The following is a 20,403-nucleotide window of genomic DNA, read 5'->3' as shown; positions in this document are numbered from 1 at the left end:
TAGTGCAGCAAGAAGGCACTTATGTGTCTTGCGCATCTCGGAGCCCCAAAATTATTTTCCGGGCTAGATGCAGCTACAAATTATTATTAATTTTAAATCTGGTGGAGCTTTGTATAGATGGGCTAATAGGATCAGTGCTGCACACTGCTACAAAGCCCAAATTATTTTCCAGTCAAGATACAGATAAACATGATTAGTAATTTGAAAGTTTAAAACGGTTGGTAGGGTGATTTTAACCAATCATCAAGCTTTTACTCTCCCCAGGATGACACAGGGGTAGAAAAGTCGTTTCGGATCCATGATTTGTTCATCTTTATGAACGTGAGTCTGTCTACATTATCAGTGGAGAGCCGCGTGTGCTTATCTGTCAGCACACCACCAGCAGCGCTGAACACACGTTCAGACAGAATGCTGGCTGCGGGGCATGACAAGATCTCCAAGGCGTAAGTGGCTAGCTCCAGCCATTTATCCAGATTGGAAGCCCAAAAAGAGCAAGGGTCCAGTGACACAGTCATGGCTTCAATGTTTACTTGGAGATACTCCTGTACCATCGTCTCTAGGCGTTGACTATGTGTCAGACTTCTTGTCTCCTGTGGCCTTGCAAAGGATGGGCTAAAAAAGTGGCGAAATGATTCTGCAAAATTGATATTACCAGCAGATACTGTGGTTCTGTTACGGTTTGAGTGCTGAACACTTGACGGTCCCACGGTTGGCAAGTTGGAACTGTGAGATTCACTACGTGCACCACTGGTGTTTTGTGGAAAAGCACATGTAAGATTCTGCAACAGTCTCTGCTGATACTCCTGCATGCGTGCATCCCTTTCTATGGCAGGAATAATTTCTGCAAATTTTCTTTTGTACCGGGGATCTAACAGTGTGGCAACCCAGTTGTCAGGATTGTTTCTAATTCTCACAATTCGAGGGTCATGTTTCAGGTAGTGCAGCAAGAAGGCACTCATGTGTGTTGCGCATCCAGGAGCACCAAGTCCCTGTTGTGTTGGTGGCGAGGTAACAATCATGCTTCCTTCCTCTGTCCTCTCCCCCCAACCTCGAACAACAGAAATGTGATCAAGGTCTCCCTCATCTGATGAGTCTTCCATCAGTTCGTCCTCCACTTCTTCCTGGGCTCCTGGACCTTCCTCACTAGTTTGGCTGCTACCATGCGCCCTGGTAAAACCATCTCCCCCACCCTCACATGCCTGCCGCCTTGGTGCTGCCGACCGTCTGGACCTTGCAGATGTTAGCCCTTCCGCATACAACTCCTCCTCCTCTACTTCCTCCACCTCCTCTTGTGCCACCACCTGACTCCGAATTCTGTTTAACATGTGCTCCAGCATGTAAATCACCGGAATAGTCATGCTGATAATGGCATCGTCAGCACAAAACATCTTCGTCACCATTTCAAAACTGTGCAGAAGGGTGCATAGGTCCCTGATCTGAGACAACTCCTCCAGCGTGATTTGCCCCACCTCCGGATCTCGTTGGCCCAGGCTATACGTCAGAACGTATTGCACCAGGGCTTGTCGGTGCTGCCACAGTCGCTGCAACATGTGCAGGGTTGAATTCCACTGGGTAGGCATATCGCATTTTAGCCGGTGAAGTGGCAGGCCCAACGACTTAAGTAAGTCGCTGAGCTGCGGGATGCGAATGGCGGAAGTGAGCACACAGCGACCGTGCCCTCTGCAGAAGGCCATCTAGTCTGGGATAGTGGGCTAAAAATTGCTGGACAACCAGGTTCAACACGTGAGCCATACAAGGCACGTGTGTGACATTGCCCCGGCGAAGGGCCACACCGAGGTTTGCAGCATTGTCGCACACGGCCTTCCCTGGTTTCAGGTCCAGTGGAGACAACCATTCATGAAATTGGTTCTCCAGAGCTGACCACAACTCCTCAGCTGTGTGACTCACATTTCCCAGACATTTCAAAGTAAAAACCGCCTGATGACGTTGAGCCCTACTGCCAGCATAGTAAGGAGGTGTGCAGGATCCCTTCTGCGCAGTTAGAAAACTTGTGGCATGACCAGACAGGCTTTGGGTGCAGGTGGAAGACCGAGAGGAGGTTGAGGAGGCTGAAGCAGTGGAGGAACTTTGACATAAAGAGGATTGACTCACAACTCGTGGGGACGGCAAGACTTGGACAGCAGCCCCTTGTCCTGCTGTCACCATAGTTACCCAGTGCCCAGTCAGCGACATGTAACGCCCCTGTCCATGCCTACTCTTCCAAGTGTCTGTGGTGAAATGCACCCTGTCACACACAGAGTTTCTCAAAGAAGCGGTGATGTTGTGTGCGACATGCTGGTGGAGCGCAGGGACACCTTTCATTGAGAAGTAGTGCCGACTGGGCATCTGGTACTGGGGCACTGCGACGGACATAAGGTCTCGAAAATCCTCTGTGTCCACCAGGCGGAAAGGCAGCATTTATGTAGCCAAGAGCTTGCAGATGGTGAAATTCAACCTCTTAGCTTTCTCATGGCTAGGAGGAAATGGTCTTTTACTTGTCCACATCTGAGGGACCGAGGGCTGGCTATTGTGCTTAGACCGGGTTGATAAGGGTGTCCCCGGCAAACTGCCGGTCTGTGAGGAAGATGCAGGCGGACATGTTAGGTTGCCTTGATCCAAAGGTGGTGCTATCGATGTCGGACAGCGCTCAACACCAGCTGGTGTTACCACCTCCAAAGAAAATGATGACCTTCCAATCACGCTGGCTGTTGCGGGTAAAGAGGTGGCAGGTCTGCGCCCCAAAACAGGTGTGACTGCTGTCCCCCCAGTCACAGAGGATGAAGAGGCCGCGGATGCACAAGATATGGCAGACGGTGGTTGGCCCGGCCGTCTAGGCCGCATTGTAGCACACTGAGCTTCCCACTGCAACTTATGCTTCATGTCCTTGTGCCAGTTCATGCATGAAGTACTCAAACTATGTATTTTTTGGCCTCTACTTAGCTTTTGCTGACAAATGTTACAGATAAGATGAGTTGGGTCATCTTTATCGATCTGAAAAAATGCCCAGGCTATGCAAGGCTTAGCACCCATGCGACCTGAAGAGCCACCACGACTTGTGGTGAGAGGCAGAGTTGTGTTTGAGGATGCAGTTGTTGACGTGCTTCCAGTACTACGTCTCTGTCCAGGAAGGCGCAACCTGACCTCGTCGTCACTAGCATCTTCCTCCACCTCCTCTGCTGACCTCATCTCTTGGCTGACTGTGGGTTGACAGTAAGTGGGATCTCCAACCTCATCATCATCACCCTGTGCGTTATCACACCTGTCGTCCTCAGAGCCAACCTGTTCCTGCCCTAACAAAAAACTAAAGTTGTCACTCCAATCAGGTATTTGAGTCTCATCATCGTCTTCCTCATTGTCTCCACCAACAGGAGTTACAGTTTGGGAATGAGGGTCTACATTATGGTCAGAACCTTCTGCGTCTGGTCCTGGATCCGATTCATAAAGATTCTGGGCATCAGTGCAGATCATTTCCTCGTCTGGATTCACAGAAGCGCTGGAGTCGACCTCTGATTCCCAGGCTATAGTATGAGTAAACAGCTCTGCAGACTCAACCATCTGTTCTACCTCATACTCAGACGGGCAGCTGGAGATTTGGGAGCTGTGAGGAAGCAAGTGCGATTGGGGTGACACCTTTGAGGACTGGAGTATTTGTGATGTTGAAGGTGATGTGGAGGAGAGCCCACTTAAAGGATCACTTGATATCCGTTAAAGCACCTGCTGTTTTTGTGCCTCATCTGGAATTTGTAGCGATTGGCGTGGCCGTAAGAAAGGGATCTTATCACATTGTCCGCTAAAAGAAGTAGACATTTTAGTTTGGCTGGAAGATGGTCTTTCTTCTGCAGATGTTACTGTTGCATTAACACCTACCCCACGGACACAACCTTTTTTCCCCTTCCCAACACGCCTATTCCCCTTTCCACCAGCAGCAGGCCTTTTTCCACTCATTTTGGTGGTTAACTAATTCACAACTCTGGAGTTGTTTGCACAAAAAAACAATGGATGGGAACCGAGCAGAGCTGAGTGGCCAAACTGTGGTATTAGGCCAAAACTATTGGCTGGGTTAGATGCAGAAAAAAATCATATTCAATTTGCAACCTGATGGAGGTCAGTATAGATGGACTAAAAGAGAAAGTCCCACACACAGCTAGAAGCCCAAATATTTTTTCAGAGGTAGATGCAGAAAAAAAAAAAATATTCAGTTTGCAACCTGATGGAGGTCAGTATAGATGGACTAATAGAGAAAGTCCCACACACTGCTAGAAGGCCAAATATTTTTTCAGAGGTAGATGCAGAAAAAAATTATATTCAGTTTGCAACCTGATGGACGTCAGTATAGATGGACTAATAGAGAAAGTCCCACACACTGCTAGAAGGCCAAATATTTTTTCAGAGCTAGATGCAGACAAAAAAATATTTTCAGTTTGCAACCTGATGGAGGTCGGTATAGATGGACTAATAGAACAAGTCCCACACACAGCTAGAAGCCCAAATATTTTTTCAGAGGTGGATGCAGAAAAAAATTATATTCAGTTTGCAACCTGATGGAGGTCTGTATAGATGCATTAATAGAACAAGTCCCACACACAGCTAGAAGCCCAATATTTTTTCAGAGGTAGATGCAGAAAAAAAATATATTCAGTGTGCAACCTGATGGAGGTCAGTATAGATGGACTAATAGAGAAAGTCCCACACACTGCTAGAAGGCCAAATATTTTTTCAGAGCTAGATGCAGACAAAAAATTATTTTTAATTTGCAACCTGATGGAGGTCAGTATAGATGGACTAATAGAGAAAGTCCCACACACTGCTAGAAGGCCAAATATTTTTTCAGAGCTGGATGCAGATAAAATTATTTTTAATTTGCAACCTGATGGAGGTCAGTATAGATGGACTAATAGAGAAAGTCCCACACACTGCTAGAAGGCCAAATATTTTTTCAGAGCTAGATGCAGAAAAAAATTATATTCAGTTTGCAACCTGATGGAGGTCAGTATAGATGGACTAATAGAACAAGTCCCACACACAGCTAGAAGCCCAAATATTTTTTCAGAGGTAGATGCAGCTAAAAATTATTTTTAATTTGCAACCTGATGGAGGTCAGTATAGATGGACTAATAGAGAAAGTCCCGCACACTGCTAGAAGGCCAAATATTTTTTCAGAGCTAGATGCAGAAAAAAAATTATTTTCAGTTTGCAACCTGATGGAGGTCAGTATAGATGGACTAATAGAACAAGTCCCACACAAAGCTAGAAGCCCAAATATTTTTTCAGAGGTAGATGCAGAAAAAAATTATATTCAGTTTGCAACCTGATGGAGGTCTGTATAGATGGATTAATAGAACAAGTCCCACACACAGATAGAAGCCCAATATTTATTCAAAGGTAGATGCAGAAAAAAAATATATTCAGTTTGCAACCTGATGGAGGTCAGTATAGATGGACTAATAGAGAAAGTCCCACACACTGCTAGAAGGCCAAATATTTTTTCAGAGCTAGATGCAGACAAAAAATTATTTTTAATTTGCAACCTGATGGAGGTCAGTATAGATGGACTAATAGAGAAACTCCTACACACAGCTAGAAGCCCACATATTTTTTCAGAGCTAGATGCAGAAAAAAATTATATTCAGTTTGCAACCTGATGGAGGTCAGTATAGATGGACTAATAGAACAAGTCCCACACACAGCTAGAAGCCCAAATATTTTTTCAGAGGTAGATGCAGAAAAAAATTATATTCAGTTTGCAACCTGATGGAGGTCTGTATAGATGGATTAATAGAACAAGTCCCACACACAGCTAGAAGCCCAATATTTTTTCAGAGGTAGATGCAGAAAAAAAATATATTCAGTTTGCAACCTGATGGAGGTCAGTATAGATGGACTAATAGAGAAAGCCCCACACACTGCTAGAAGGCCAAATATTTTTTCAGAGCTAGATGCAGACAAAAAATTATTTTTAATTTGCAACCTGATGGAGGTCAATATAGATGGACTAATAGAGAAAGTCCCACACACTGCTAGAAGGCCAAATATTTTTTCAGAGCTGGATGCAGATAAAAATTATTTTTAATTTGCAACCTGATGGAGGTCAGTATAGATGGACTAATAGAGAAAGTCCCACACACTGCTAGAAGGCCAAATATTTTTTCAGAGCTAGATGCAGAAAAAAATTATATTCAGTTTGCAACCTGATGGAGGTCAGTATAGATGGACTAATAGAACAAGTCCCACACACAGCTAGAAGCCCAACTATTTTTTCAGAGGTAGATGCAGATAAAAATTATTTTTAACTTGCAACCTGATGGAGGTCTGTATAGATGGATTAATAGAACAAGTCCCACACACAGCTAGAAGCCCAATATTTTTTCAGAGGTAGATGCAGAAAAAATATATATTCAGTTTGCAACCTGATGGAGGTCAGTATAGATGGACTAATAGAGAAAGTCCCACACATTGCTAGAAGGCCAAATATTTTTTCAGAGCTAGATGCAGACAAAAAATTATTTTTAATTTGCAACCTGATGGAGGTCAGTATAGATGGACTAATAGAGAAAGTCCCGCACACTGCTAGAAAGCCAAATATTTTTTCAGAGCTAGATGCAGAAAAAAAATTATTTTCAGTTTGCAACCTGATGGAGGTCAGTATAGATGGACTAATAGAACAAGTCCCACACAAAGCTAGAAGCCCAAATATTTTTTCAGAGGTAGATGCAGAAAAAAATTATATTCAGTTTGCAACCTGATGGAGGTCTGTATAGATGGATTAATAGAACAAGTCCCACACACAGATAGAAGCCCAATATTTATTCAAAGGTAGATGCAGAAAAAAAATATATTCAGTTTGCAACCTGATGGAGGTCAGTATAGATGGACTAATAGAGAAAGTCCCACACACTGCTAGAAGGCCAAATATTTTTTCAGAGCTAGATGCAGACAAAAAATTATTTTTAATTTGCAACCTGATGGAGGTCAGTATAGATGGACTAATAGAGAAACTCCCACACACAGCTAGAAGCCCAAATATTTTTTCAGAGCTAGATGCAGAAAAAAATTATATTCAGTTTGCAACCTGATGGAGGTCAGTATAGATGGACTAATAGAACAAGTCCCACACACAGCTAGAAGCCCAAATATTTTTTCAGAGGTAGATGCAGAAAAAAATTATATTCAGTTTGCAACCTGATGGAGGTCTGTATAGATGGATTAATAGAACAAGTCCCACACACAGCTAGAAGCCCAATATTTTTTCAGAGGTAGATGCAGAAAAAAAATATATTCAGTTTGCAACCTGATGGAGGTCAGTATAGATGGACTAATAGAGAAAGCCCCACACACTGCTAGAAGGCCAAATATTTTTTCAGAGCTAGATGCAGACAAAAAATTATTTTTAATTTGCAACCTGATGGAGGTCAGTATAGATGGACTAATAGAGAAAGTCCCACACACTGCTAGAAGGCCAAATATTTTTTCAGAGCTGGATGCAGATAAAAATTATTTTTAATTTGCAACCTGATGGAGGTCAGTATAAATGGACTAATAGAGAAAGTCCCACACACTGCTAGAAGGCCAAATATTTTTTCAGAGCTAGATGCAGAAAAAAATTATATTCAGTTTGCAACCTGATGGAGGTCAGTATAGATGGACTAATAGAACAAGTCCCACACACAGCTAGAAGCCCAACTATTTTTTCAGAGGTAGATGCAGATAAAAATTATTTTTAACTTGCAACCTGATGGAGGTCTGTATAGATGGATTAATAGAACAAGTCCCACACACAGCTAGAAGCCCAATATTTTTTCAGAGGTAGATGCAGAAAAAATATATATTCAGTTTGCAACCTGATGGAGGTCAGTATAGATGGACTAATAGAGAAAGTCCCACACACTGCTAGAAGGCCAAATATTTTTTCAGTGCTAGATGCAGACAAAAAATTATTTTTAATTTGCAACCTGATGGAGGTCAGTATAGATTGACTAATAGAGAAAGTCACACACACAGCTAGAAGCCCAAATATTTTTTCAGAGCTAGATGCAGAAAAAAATTATATTCAGTTTGCAACCTGATGGAGGTCAGTATAGATGGACTAATAGAACAAGTCCCACACACAGCTAGAAGCCCAAATATTTTTTCAGAGGTAGATGCAGAAAAAAATTATATTCAGTTTGCAACCTGATGGAGGTCTGTATAGATGGATTAATAGAACAAGTCCCACACACAGCTAGAAGCCCAATATTTTTTCAGAGGTAGATGCAGACAAAAAATATATTCAGTTTGCAACCTGATGGAGGTCAGTATAGATGGACTAATAGAGAAAGTCCCACACACTGCTAGAAGGCCAAATATTTTTTCAGAGCTGGATGCAGATAAAAATTATTTTTAATTTGCAACCTAATGGAGGTCAGTATAGATGGACTAATAGAGAAAGTCCCACACACTGCTAGAAGGCCAAATATTTTTTCAGAGCTAGATGCAGAAAAAAATTATATTCAGTTTGCAACCTGATGGAGGTCAGTATAGATGGACTAATAGAACAAGTCCCACACACAGCTAGAAGCCCAAATATTTTTTCAGAGGTAGATGCAGATAAAAATTATTTTTAATTTGCAACCTGATGGAGGTCAGTATAGATGGACTAATAGAACAAGTCCCACACACAGCTAGAAGCCCAAATATTTTTTCAGAGGTAGATGCAGAAAAAAATTATATTCAGTTTGCAACCTGATGGAGGTCTGTATAGATGGATTAATAGAACAAGTCCCACACACAGCTAGAAGCCCAAAATTTTTTCAGAGGTAGATGCAGAAAAAAAATATATTCAGTTTGCAACCTGATAGAGGTCAGTATAGATGGACTAATAGAGAAAGTCCCACACACTGCTAGAAGGCCAAATATTTTTTCAGAGCTAGATGCAGAAAAAAATTATATTCAGTTTGCAACCTGATGGAGGTCAGTATAGATGGACTAATAGAATGGTGCTATGCCCAAAAGATTTTACTTCACTAGGTGCAGTAAAAAAATTGGTATTCTATACACAGGTGTTATATCTTGCAACACAGATAGGCTACTCCACTGACTAACACACTCTGCAAAAGGCCAAAAAGGATTAGCTTTGCTAGATTCAGCCAAATGCTGTGAAAAAAACTTGCACAGCACTGGCACAGACCTGCCTGGCAAAAACTGATAGGAACTGATGTAACCAAGTCCTGAAAAGGACTGCAATTCCAATTAGTCTTTACTCCCACAATCTATCTTTTTAAGAGCACAGACCTGCCTGATAAAAGTCGTATTAAATGCTGTAACCTAGTCCTTAAAAGGACTGCAATCACAACTATTCCCTACTCCCAAGCTATCTGTAGATTTGTGCGAAAATTGGCTTGAAATTAACAAGGTATAGCGCAAACAGCAACAGCGTGCCGTCTAACACGCAGCTGCAGCAGTGAGAAAATGGTGGCGACGGGGAAAATGGCTTGGTCTTATAGGGCAAGGACATGAGACATACACTGCCAATGACACATGCCCTTGCTTGTGTGAAAAAAGCACTTCGCTCCGTGTGTGCGCTGCTGATAGGCTGACAGATTGCACCTCCCCACTGTAAATGTGGGAAAGAGAAAAAAAAATGGAGATCTTCATTATTCCTGCAGAGATCCATCCCCTGCCCCTCCCCCCACCCCGCTGTACACTCAAACTGCGTGTTAACATTAATTTTCATCATTACTGAGAAAAAATCCAGTTATGATTTTGGTGCACGAACAGTTATCGAACATAACCTCGAACAGCCGAATTTTTCTCAAATCGTTCGTGTTCGCCGAACGGCTCGAACACCGCCCAAAACAGCTCGAATTTGAGATTGGCGAACAGTTCGAGTAGAACAACGCTCATCTCTACTACTAAATTCACACATTTCATGAATGCTTGCGCTCTAAATATTGCCTTTTAGGCTCATGGAGACGGAAACTTTCCATAACCTGATAGCGGCGGCCATCCCTCGGTACTCGATCCCCTGCCGCCACTATTTCTCCTGGTGTGTCATCCATGCATTACACGAGCACGTGTCCCACAACATTAGCCGTGCCCTCAACAATGCAGTTGCTGGGAAAGTCCACCTAACCACGGACACTTGGACAAATGCTTGTGGGCAGGGAAAGTACATCTCGCTGAAGGCACACTGGGTTAATATAGTGGAAGCCGGGACCCAGTCCGACCTTGGGAAGGAACACGTCCTCCCAATGCTGAGGATTGCAGGCCCTGGGTCAATCAGGGTTACCCCCCACATTCTACAGCTTCTGCACCTCCTCCTCCTCTTCAGCCTCCATCTCCGAAATGACCACATCAGTCGCAAGATGGAAGCACAGCAGCACTGCCTCAGCCAAGTGGCAACAGGCTGTGCTGAAGATAATATGCTTAGCTGACAAACCACACAACGCTGAAGAGATGTGGATAGCTCTGAAAGAGCAGGCAGATCTGTGGCTCACACCGCTGACTCTACGGCATGGTCATGTGTGACAATGGCTGGAACCTGGTGGCAGCTCTGAGGCGAGGCAAACTCACACACATACCCTGCCTGGCCCATGTGTTTAACCTCGTGGTTCAGCGGTTTCTCAAAACCTAGCCAGATCTGCCGGATCTGCTTGTCAAAATATGCTGCATGTGTGCCCATTTTAGAAAGTCAGCTACAGCTTCCGCTGCCCTTGCCGTGCTTCAGCAGCATTTGCAGCTACCTGCTCACTGACTGGTGTATGATGTCCTCACACTTTGGGAAGGATTTGTGAGCAGAAAAGGGCAGTTGTTGACTACCAACATCAACAAGGCCATCGGTATTCAGGTCAGACTTCACACATAAGACCTCAGGAGTGGATATTGATGTTAGACATATATACCAACCTCTAAAACTTTGAGGACTCCACCAAGATGGTGAGCAGCAATGACGCCATAATTAATGTCACCATCCCGCTTCTCTGTCTTCTGAAACGCTCTCTGCTCACAATTAAAGAGGATGCATTGCAGGCGGCGCACGAAGAGATGGAGCAAGGAACTATACAGGGTGATTCCAAAGAGCCCAGCCTCATCTGATCCCAATGTGGATTGGGTGACAATGAGGAAGAGAAGGAGGAGGAAGAACAGGAGCTAGTTTCCTGTGCTATATACGACACTACCTGCACAACTGTCATACTGTCTGTTCAGCGTGGATGGCCTGAGGACAGAGAGGAAGAGGAGGATAAGGAGAGTATGGTTAGTCATCCTCTTGGTGAGGACACGGAAGTCTTGCCTGTTAGCAGTCCGGCACACATGGCTGAGTTTATGTTACATTGCCTTTCCCGTGACCCTTGCGTTGTCCAAATTTTGGGTGACAGTCATTACTGGTTGGTGACACTTCTAGACCCATGCTACAAGGAGAACTTTCTATCTCTTATTCCCACGGTGGACAGGTCTACTAAAATGGGGCAGTACCAGAATGCCCTTGTTGCAGAATTATTAAAAAAATTCCCATCTGAAAACGCTGGCGGCAGAGGTCACAGTTCGTTGGACAACCAAGGATTCCAGGCTAGAGAGACACAAATACAATTAAGCAGATGCAGGGGAACATTGTCAAAGTTCTGGGACAGTTTTCTCAGCCCCTCCCATTGCACAGGCCCTGAGGCATGGGGTACTTTCACAAGGAGGGAAAAGTTTTATAAGATGCCGAGGGAGTACCTTGCCGACCGTACAAAAGTCCTCCATGATTCCTCTGTTCCTTATAATTATTGGGTATCCAAGCTGGACATATGGCATAAACTGGCTCTTTATGCCTTGGAGGTACTGGCCTGCCTTGCCACTAGCATTTTGTCAGAGTGGGTTTTTAGTGCCGCTGGTGGAATTATAACTAGAGATGAGCGGTGTTCGACTAGAACTGTTCGCCAATCTCAAATTCGAGCTGTTTTGGGCGGTGTTCGAGTTGTTCGACGAACCCGAACGATTTGCAAAAAATTTGGCTGTTCGAGGTTATGTTCGATAACTGTTAGTGCACCAAAAGCGTGTCCTGCATGTCTGGTGCTATTTAGAGCACCAATCATGCAGGGATTGTCTGCCACTCACTGTAATGCCACAGCCATGGTGGTTGTGGCATTACAGTGATTGCCCAAATCGATGGGAACAGTGCCAACAGTGAAACATGAAAAGCCGGCAATTCAGCAGCGGCATACACCGGTACCCGACAATTTAGAACCGAAAGAATAGAGCTTCACACATAGATTAGATAGATATAAACATGTCAGCCACATATATACGAAGTACAGTGAAAGTGCTGCTTACTGTACTTGTCATTTAGCGTAAAGGATTTATCAAAAAAAATAATAGTGTTTTCATGCACCGTCTCTTTAAAAAAGCCGGCCGGAAATTCATCAGCGCTACCCGACAATTTAGAATAGAAGGAATAGAGAATCACACATAGATGAGATAGATAGAAACATGTCAGTCACATATATATGAAGTACAGTGACAGTGTTGATTACTGTACTTGTCATTTAGTGTAAAGGATTTATCAAAAAAAATAATAGTGTTTTCATGCACCGTCTCTTTATAAAAGCCGGCCGGCAATTCAGCATCTGTACCCGACAATTTATAACAGACAGAATAGAGCTTCACACATAGATTAGATAGATAGAAACATGTCAGTCACATATATATGAAGTACAGTGACAGTGTTGGTTACTGTACTTGTCATTTAGTATTAAAATAAAGGATTTATTATTAAAAAAATTGGCGTGGGGTTCCCCTTAATTTTAGGCTCTAGCGGAGGTTAAGCAGACAGCTGGGGCAGATGTTTGAAGCCTGGGAAGGGGGTAATACCCACGGAGCTTCCCAGGCTACTAATATGAGCCCCCAGCTGAATACATAGCCTTTACTAGCTATTAAAATGGGGGACCCCCCAAAAAAAATTACGTGGGGTCCCCCCTAATTTAATAGCTAGCAAAGGCTAGGCAGACAGCTGGGGGCTGATATTAATAGCCCAGGAAGGGAGCCATGAATATTGGCCAACTCCCAGGCTAGAAACACCAGCCGTCAGCCGCCCCAGAAATGGCGCATTCATAGGATGCGCCAATTCTGGCACTTAGCCTCGCTCTTCCACGCTGCCCTGGTGCGGTGGCAGGGGGTAATAGGGCTGGGGTTGATGTCAGCTTATAATGCCAGCTGACATCAAGCCCAGGTTAGTAATGGAGAGGCGTCTATAAGACACCCCCATTACTAACCCCATAGTCAAAGTTAAAAAAAAACACAAACACCCAGAATAAAGTCCTTTAATTGAAATAAAGACACAATCCTTTATTGTTCTAAATTAAACCATACTTACCATCACGCCCATTCCAGCTGAAGCCAACGATCTCCTGTAATAAAAATAAAATAATAAAGCAACCTCATCCTTACCTTTCCATGGTTCCCACGACAGCTTCAGCTCTGCTACATCGAGATGACAGGCTGGACCGCAGCAGAACGCCGCCATCCAGCCTGTCATCCCGCAGACACTGAGAAGCGCAGGCATGCTTGCGCTCTGCAGTGTCTGGCTGTGACGGCATAAAGATGAGACGAGTTCATGTCCAATGAACTCGGCGCACCTCATGCACGTCACTTACAGCGTGGGAGAATTCTCACGCTGAAGCGCTGAGTGCAGGAGAATTTTCCCACGCTGTCAGTGAGGTGCATGAGGTGAGCTGAGTTCATTGGACATGAGCTCACCTCATGCACGTCACTGACAGCGTGGGACAATTCTCCTGCACTCAGCACTTCAGCGTGAGAATTTTCCCACGCTGTCAGTGACGTGCATGAGGTGAGCTGAGTTCATTGGACATGAACTCGGCTCATCTGGATGCCGTCACAGCGAGACACTGAGGAGCGCAAGCATGCCTGCTCTTCTCAGTGTCTGCGGCATGACAGGCTGGATGGCAGCGTTCTGCTGCGGTCCAGCCTGTCATCTCGATGTAGCAGAGCTGAAGCTGTCGTGGGAACCATGGAAAGGTAAGGATGAGGTTGGTTTATTATTTTTCTTTTATTGCAGGAGATCGTTGGCTTCAGCTGGAATGGGCGTGATGGTAAGTATAGTTTAATTTAGAACAATAAAGAATTGTGTGTTTATTTCAATTAAAGGACTTTATTCTGGGTGTTGTGTTTTTTTTAAATACTTTACTAGAAATTCATGGCGGTCATGTCTAATACTGGCGTGACCCCATGAATTTTGGGCTTGGGGCCAGCTGATAATACCAAGCTGGCCCTAACCCCTTTATTACCCAGTGAGCCACCGCACCAGGGCCCTGGATGAGTTGGGTACAGCGCCAGAAGATGGCGCTTCTATGAACGCGCCATTTTCCGGGGTGGCTGCGGACTGCAATTTGCAGCGGGGGGGGGCCCAGAAAGCTTGGGCCTCCCTGCGCTGCAGATTCCAGCCCCCAGCTGCCTAGTTGTACCTGGCTGGACGCAAAAATAGGGCAAAGCCCCACGTATTTTTTTTTTAATTATTTCATGAAATTCATGAAATAATTAAGAAAAAAAGGCCTTCCCTATATTGTTGTGTCCGGCCAGGTACAAATAGGCAGCTGGTGGTTGGGGGCAGCCCGTTCCTGCCTGCTGTACCTGGCTGGACACAAATATAGTGCGAAGCCCCACTTCAATTTTTTTTAATTATTTCATGAAATTCATGAAATAATTAAGAAAAAATTTACGTGGGGCTTTGCACTATATTTGTGTCCAGTCAGGTGCAGCAGGCAGGAACGGGCTGCCCCCAACCACCAGCTGCCTATTTGTACCTGGCCGGACACAACAATATAGGGAAGCCCTTTTTTTCTTAATTATTTCATGAAATAATTTAAAGAAAATTGACGTGGTGCTTCGCCCTGTTTTTGTGTCCAGCCAGGTACAACTATGCAGCTGGGGGCTGGAATCCGCAGCGCAGGGAGGCCCAAGCTTTCTGGGCCACCCCCGCTGCAAATTGCAGTCCGCAGCCACCCCGGAAAATGGCGCGTTCATAGAAGCGCCATCTTCTGGCGCTGTACCCAACTCATCCAGGGCCCTGATGCGGTGGCTCACTGGGTAATAAATGGGTTAGGGCCAGCTTGGCATTATCAGCTGGCCCTAAGCCCAAAATTCATGGGGTCACGCCAATATTAGACATGACCACCATGAATTTCTAGTAAAGTATTTAAAAAAAACACAACACCCAGAAAAAAGTCCTTTAATTGAAATAAACACACAATTCTTTATTGTTCTAAATTAAACCATACTTACCATCACACCCATTCCAGCTGAAGCCAACGATCTCCTGAAATAAAAGAAAAATAATAAAGCAACATCATCCTTACCTTTCCGTGGTTCCCATGACAGCTTCAGCTCTGCTACATCGAGATGACAGGCTGGACCGCAGCAGAACGCTGCCATCCAGCCTGTCATCCCGCAGACACTGAGAAGCGCAGGCTTGCTTGCGCTCTGCAGTGTCTGGCTGTGACGGCATAAAGATGAGACGAGGCTAAGTGCCAGAATTGGCGCATCCTATGAATGCGCCATTTCTGGGGCGGCTGACGGCTGGTGTTTCTAGCCTGGGAGGGGGCCAATATTCATGGCTCCTTTCCTGGGCTATTAATATCAGCCCCCAGCTGTCTGCCTAGCCTTTGCTAGCTATTAAATTAGGGGGGACCCCACGTCATTTTTTTGGGGGGGTCCCCCATTTTAATAGCTAGTAAAGGCTATGTATTCAGCTGGGGGCTCATATTAGTAGCCTGGGAAGCTCCGTGGGTATTACCCCCTTCCCAGGCTTCAAACATCTGCCCCAGCTGTCTGCTTAACCTCCGCTAGAGACTAAAATTAAGGGGAACCCCACGCCAATTTTTTTTAATAATAAATCCTTTATTTTAATACTAAATGACAAGTACAGTAATCAACACTATCACTGTACTTCATATATATGTGACTGACATGTTTCTATCTATCTAATCTATGTGTGAAGCTCTATTCTGTCTGTTATAAATTGTCGGGTACAGATGCTGAATTGCCGGCCGGCTTTTTTAAAGAGACGGTGCATGAAAACACTATTACTTTTTTTAATAAATCCTTTACACTAAATGACAAGTACAGTAAGCAACATTGTCACTGTACTTCATATATATGTGACTGACATGTTTCTATCTATCTAATCTATGTGTGAGGCTCTATTCCTTTTTGTCTAAATTGTCGGGTACCGGTGTATGCCGCTGCTGAATTGCCGGCCGGCTTTTTTAAAGAAAGCGTCTTCTGAGCAGTTTGTCAGCTTTTGGACACCTTTGAAGGTGTTTTCTATGTGTTTCTATGTGTTTTTGTTTGCCTGCCATTGGTTTTAACGGTGTTCGACGGTGTTCTAAGGTGTTCGACGAACAGTTCGACGAACAGTTCCTCGAACATCCCGGTGTTCGACGAACCGAACCGAACCTGAACACTACGGGGGTGGCTCAACACTAATTATAACCGATAGGCGTATCCCCCTGTCAACTGAAAATGCTGACAGGCTGACTCTTATAAAAATGAACAAGGGCTGGATTGGGCCAGACTTATCAACACCACTGAATGATAGCAGCGTAACATGAAGCCAAATACAGTGTCTTTTTTTTGGGAGGTCTAATTCTATTCACATGCACCTCTGTCTTCACACCCAGACATAAGTATACGCTTACTGATTTTGTCTATTTGCTCTTGTCCTCCTCTTGTCATCCACTGCTGGACAAATAACAGGTGGAGGTGATAACAAACTCTTTTCTATTGCTCTTGTAAGCAGTGCTTCAAAGCTGTCCAGGACCACTGTTGCTCACTGATATCTCCTATACCCAGCAAGCTTTAGCACAGTATTTACAAACTAGACAACTAGACAGCAGTGGTGGCTGGCCTCCTAGGCAACAACTTGTAAACAAAAAAAAGTGTCAATATTTTAAGAAATGTTGTAAATTCTTATAAATAGCAAATTTATAAGTATTATCTTATAATATCCATCTATGAAGGAGGGAATAACCTTTTCCCTCTGGCTAAGATAGGAAGGTGTGAAAGCATATAATGCATTTCAGCTCGCTGTGTATTCATTTTCATATACACTGAAAAGTGACAGTATATACTATTCCAGGTTTACATCCAAAAACATCTAGAATAGGCAAATGAACCAAACCATACAAAAAGGAAAAATTTGCTTTGGTTTGATAAATCTTGCTTTCTTCTGTATCGTGTGGATGGTTTATTGTATTCTTACATGGGTAAGAAATGACAATAGTTTATACTGTAATATTAAAACATAGCAAAGCCAGCAAAGGTAATGTGATGCTTTAGTCAAAGCTTTGATAAGAATTTGGCATTCATATTGATGTTATTTGACATGTACCACATACCTAAATATTGCCCCAAGCAACACTAACATATTTAAGGAATAGTTTGCAGAACATAACAGAACATAAAAAGTTTATGACAGTCTACAAATTTTCCATATCTCATTTAGTTAGAACATCTGTGTGATGTGAAAAACAAATATGGAAAACCACATGGTCTATTGCTAATGTTCGTGGTGCTCAATACCATAGGAAACAATTAGATGCTATTGCGTATGCGCGGGCGCCATTTTGCTGGAGGAAAAAGAAATTTGCCTGCAGCAATATAGCACTGCTGGCTGCGCTTGTGCAGTAGCATCTCTCGGCAAACAAGAGATGCTACTGCACATGCGCTGGCGGCGGGGCCATTTTGTTACATGTAAATTTCTAGATTTCTGCCACAATTACACAGGCAGTATTTAAAATAGTAGGCAGGTCACTGTTGGCACAATGACCTGTCAGAAGCCAAAGAGTGGAATACATAAAAAGAGCACCAGATAAAGCCCCTCCCCAAAGGCCACCCCAAAGCACGAGCATATTATTATGTCAGGAATGAAAATAAAGATTAAAAAAGAACCATAGCACGAATTTCATCAACCAAGGTATCATATTAATCAATCAGTGTAACGACACCCACCTGACAGTGTATGTAGTTTACTAAGCACAATCGTGCTGAGAGGTGCTCTTTAAATGTGGGTTTAGTAGTTCCAAAATGACGTACACAATAACAGGCAAATACTTTTAATAACTTGGCTGATTGTTGCATATCTATTGCTTTTTTCTGTTAAGCTAAACATCTAAAAAACATCTTTTGTTTATTACTTATTCAGTTTTGCTAAACATTGTACTAAAGAGCTTGTCTGTAGAAATGCTAGTTGTAATAACATTACACATTGAATAATATCTTTCTTTAAGCTACAAATGTAACAAACAAAATTTAGTTCATTAACAATTTTTTTACTCCATTTCTAGCAACATTTTCTTTTGTAAATACTTGTAAATGCTGGCATTATTTTGAAATAAGCAATAAATGTAATATTCATTTATCAGGTCTACAATCAGTTCATGGAATGAACTAAAAATAAAGAATGGAATTAACTTAAAATAAAGAAACAAAACTCAGGAATTTAATATTCAGAACTTGGATACTTGGATTATAAAAATGAGAGTTTTTTTGTGGAAACAATAAGGGTTAAGTAAACTTCTGTTCAACAACACTTGCAATTAAAAGTAGGTACTTTCTTTTTTATTATCTTGTTTGCTCTTTCCTCTTTCTTTCTCACTCTCTCACTCTCTCTTTCTCTCTCTCTTGACTACTAGTGATATAAAAGGTAAAATGCATATATGTCTTAGCCCACTTCATGAATGTTTGACTTTGTTACTATCCTAAAAAGTGGTTTAGAAGCTTTTACTCATCATTCATGAGCAGTACTAGATACATTTCTTTCTGTAATACTATTGATATTTGAAGCCTTTTGTTCTTTATTCAGCTTTTATTATTTAATAAAATGTTATCTATGATTTATCCAATGAAAAAGCTTTTCCTGTTATTTTTTTCCAGCAAGTTTTTTTTAGTGCAACTGATTGACACTAGGACCACTTTTATATAACAATATTTAGATCAATATTTTGTATCAGTATTTGTAAGAGAAAAAAAGAAACTACATGGTGATATAGTATAATGAAGAAAAAGTACATTACCCCCATAACTGGACCCAATACTCGCTTTAGAGTACAAATACTAATTCTCCAAAATGTTCATAATACGTCCAACTTTAAAATGTTTTTCCTGCAAACCTATGGCAGTCATATGTGTAAATATGTTTACCTATTATAATAGGTAAACAGCAGAGACAAGCCTACTAAGCTACACATGACTTTTATTAGTACACTAGACTTATATGCTTCTGAACTTGTGATTAAGTTGGGACTAAATAGCAACTTTTGCTCTTATGAAAAATTACAGTAAAAATTTGTTATAATATATTAGCCTTTTTGGTGCAATGCAAAAAATAAGGACAATGACAGCACTCTTATTAAAAGTAAATTAAGGCTATGTGTGCACGATCAGGATTTGAAGCAGAAATTTCCTGAACGTTTCTGCATCTCCTTGGTAGGAAAAACACTACGGAAATTCTGTGTTTTTTACGCATTTTTTATGCTTTTTTGAAGCGTTTTTGTACATCAATGAATGCTTTTTGGAGCTAAATAAAGTTATTTAGTGGGACATTGCTTGAACCTTGGATTACCATCAGAACTGGGGTTAGTATATTGGTTAATTTAAATGATTAAAGAATGTGTCTATTGTATTTCAAATAAAGTTTTACTATGTATCTATGTGTTTATTTAACTCTTTACTTTAATTAGGTTTGGTCATGAAAAGGTCTGATTGACACCTTATCATCACCAAACAAAAGAGCTAGGTGTCAGCTAGTCCCATTCACCCAATCTTCATTAACATTTCTATTCATGTAATGAGAGCTGCTATTTTTAGCCTAGGAAGGTGAAATTTGCAAACATAGTCCCTGGCCATTATTAACAGCTCACAGCTGGTTCGTTAGCTGTTACGTCCGGATCGTGGGCACAGTGCCTAAAATAAATAAAAAAACTGGTGTGGGCTCTCGCGTAATTTTTCTAACCAGCAGAGGGAAAGCCGACTGCTGCTGGCTGATATTAGTAGCCGGGGAAGGGGCCATTAGATAAAAATGTTCCCTGGCTAGTAATTTCAGCCCACAGCTGTTTGCTTAGCCTTTACTGGCTAGATTACAGGGGACCCCAGAAAAAATTGATGTCGGGTCCCCCTATAAAATCTAACCAACAAAGTCTAAACTATACAGCTGCAGGCTGATATTAATAGCCAAGGAAGGGGCCATGAATACTAGCTCCCTTCGCGGCTATTAATATCACCCCTTAGCAGTCCCAGAAATGGCGCATCCATAAGATGCGCAAAATCTGGTGCTTAGCCTCCGCTCTTCCCACTGTCCTGTAGCGGTGGCGAGTGGGGTAATGGGGTAGGGGTTCACGTCAGTCTTTTATTGGCAGCTGATGTGAAGTCCAAGTT

The 20,403-nt window shown here is 42.7% G+C and overlaps 1 long non-coding RNA gene across 1 annotated transcript in view; it reads left to right on the top strand.

Moving 5' to 3' along the window:
- The window catches only part of LOC141172214 (uncharacterized), a 799,796-nt gene extending 781,248 nt beyond the window's left edge, over nucleotides 1–18,548 (top strand). Inside the window, exon 3 of the long non-coding RNA XR_012252438.1 lies at nucleotides 18,393–18,548. This is a non-coding gene — a long non-coding RNA (uncharacterized lncRNA). The remainder of the gene's footprint in view (nucleotides 1–18,392) is intronic.
- The last annotated feature ends 1,855 nt before the right edge of the window (nucleotides 18,549–20,403 follow it).

Source organism: Phyllobates terribilis, unplaced genomic scaffold (genome assembly GCF_046119375.1).
Source record: "Phyllobates terribilis strain yellow unplaced genomic scaffold, ASM4611937v1 Scaffold_1__5_contigs__length_1240528914, whole genome shotgun sequence".
Classification (NCBI taxonomy): Eukaryota; Metazoa; Chordata; class Amphibia; order Anura; family Dendrobatidae; genus Phyllobates; species Phyllobates terribilis.
The sequence above is the reverse complement of the archived record's forward strand: the minus strand, read 5'-3'. Positions and strand labels throughout refer to the sequence as shown.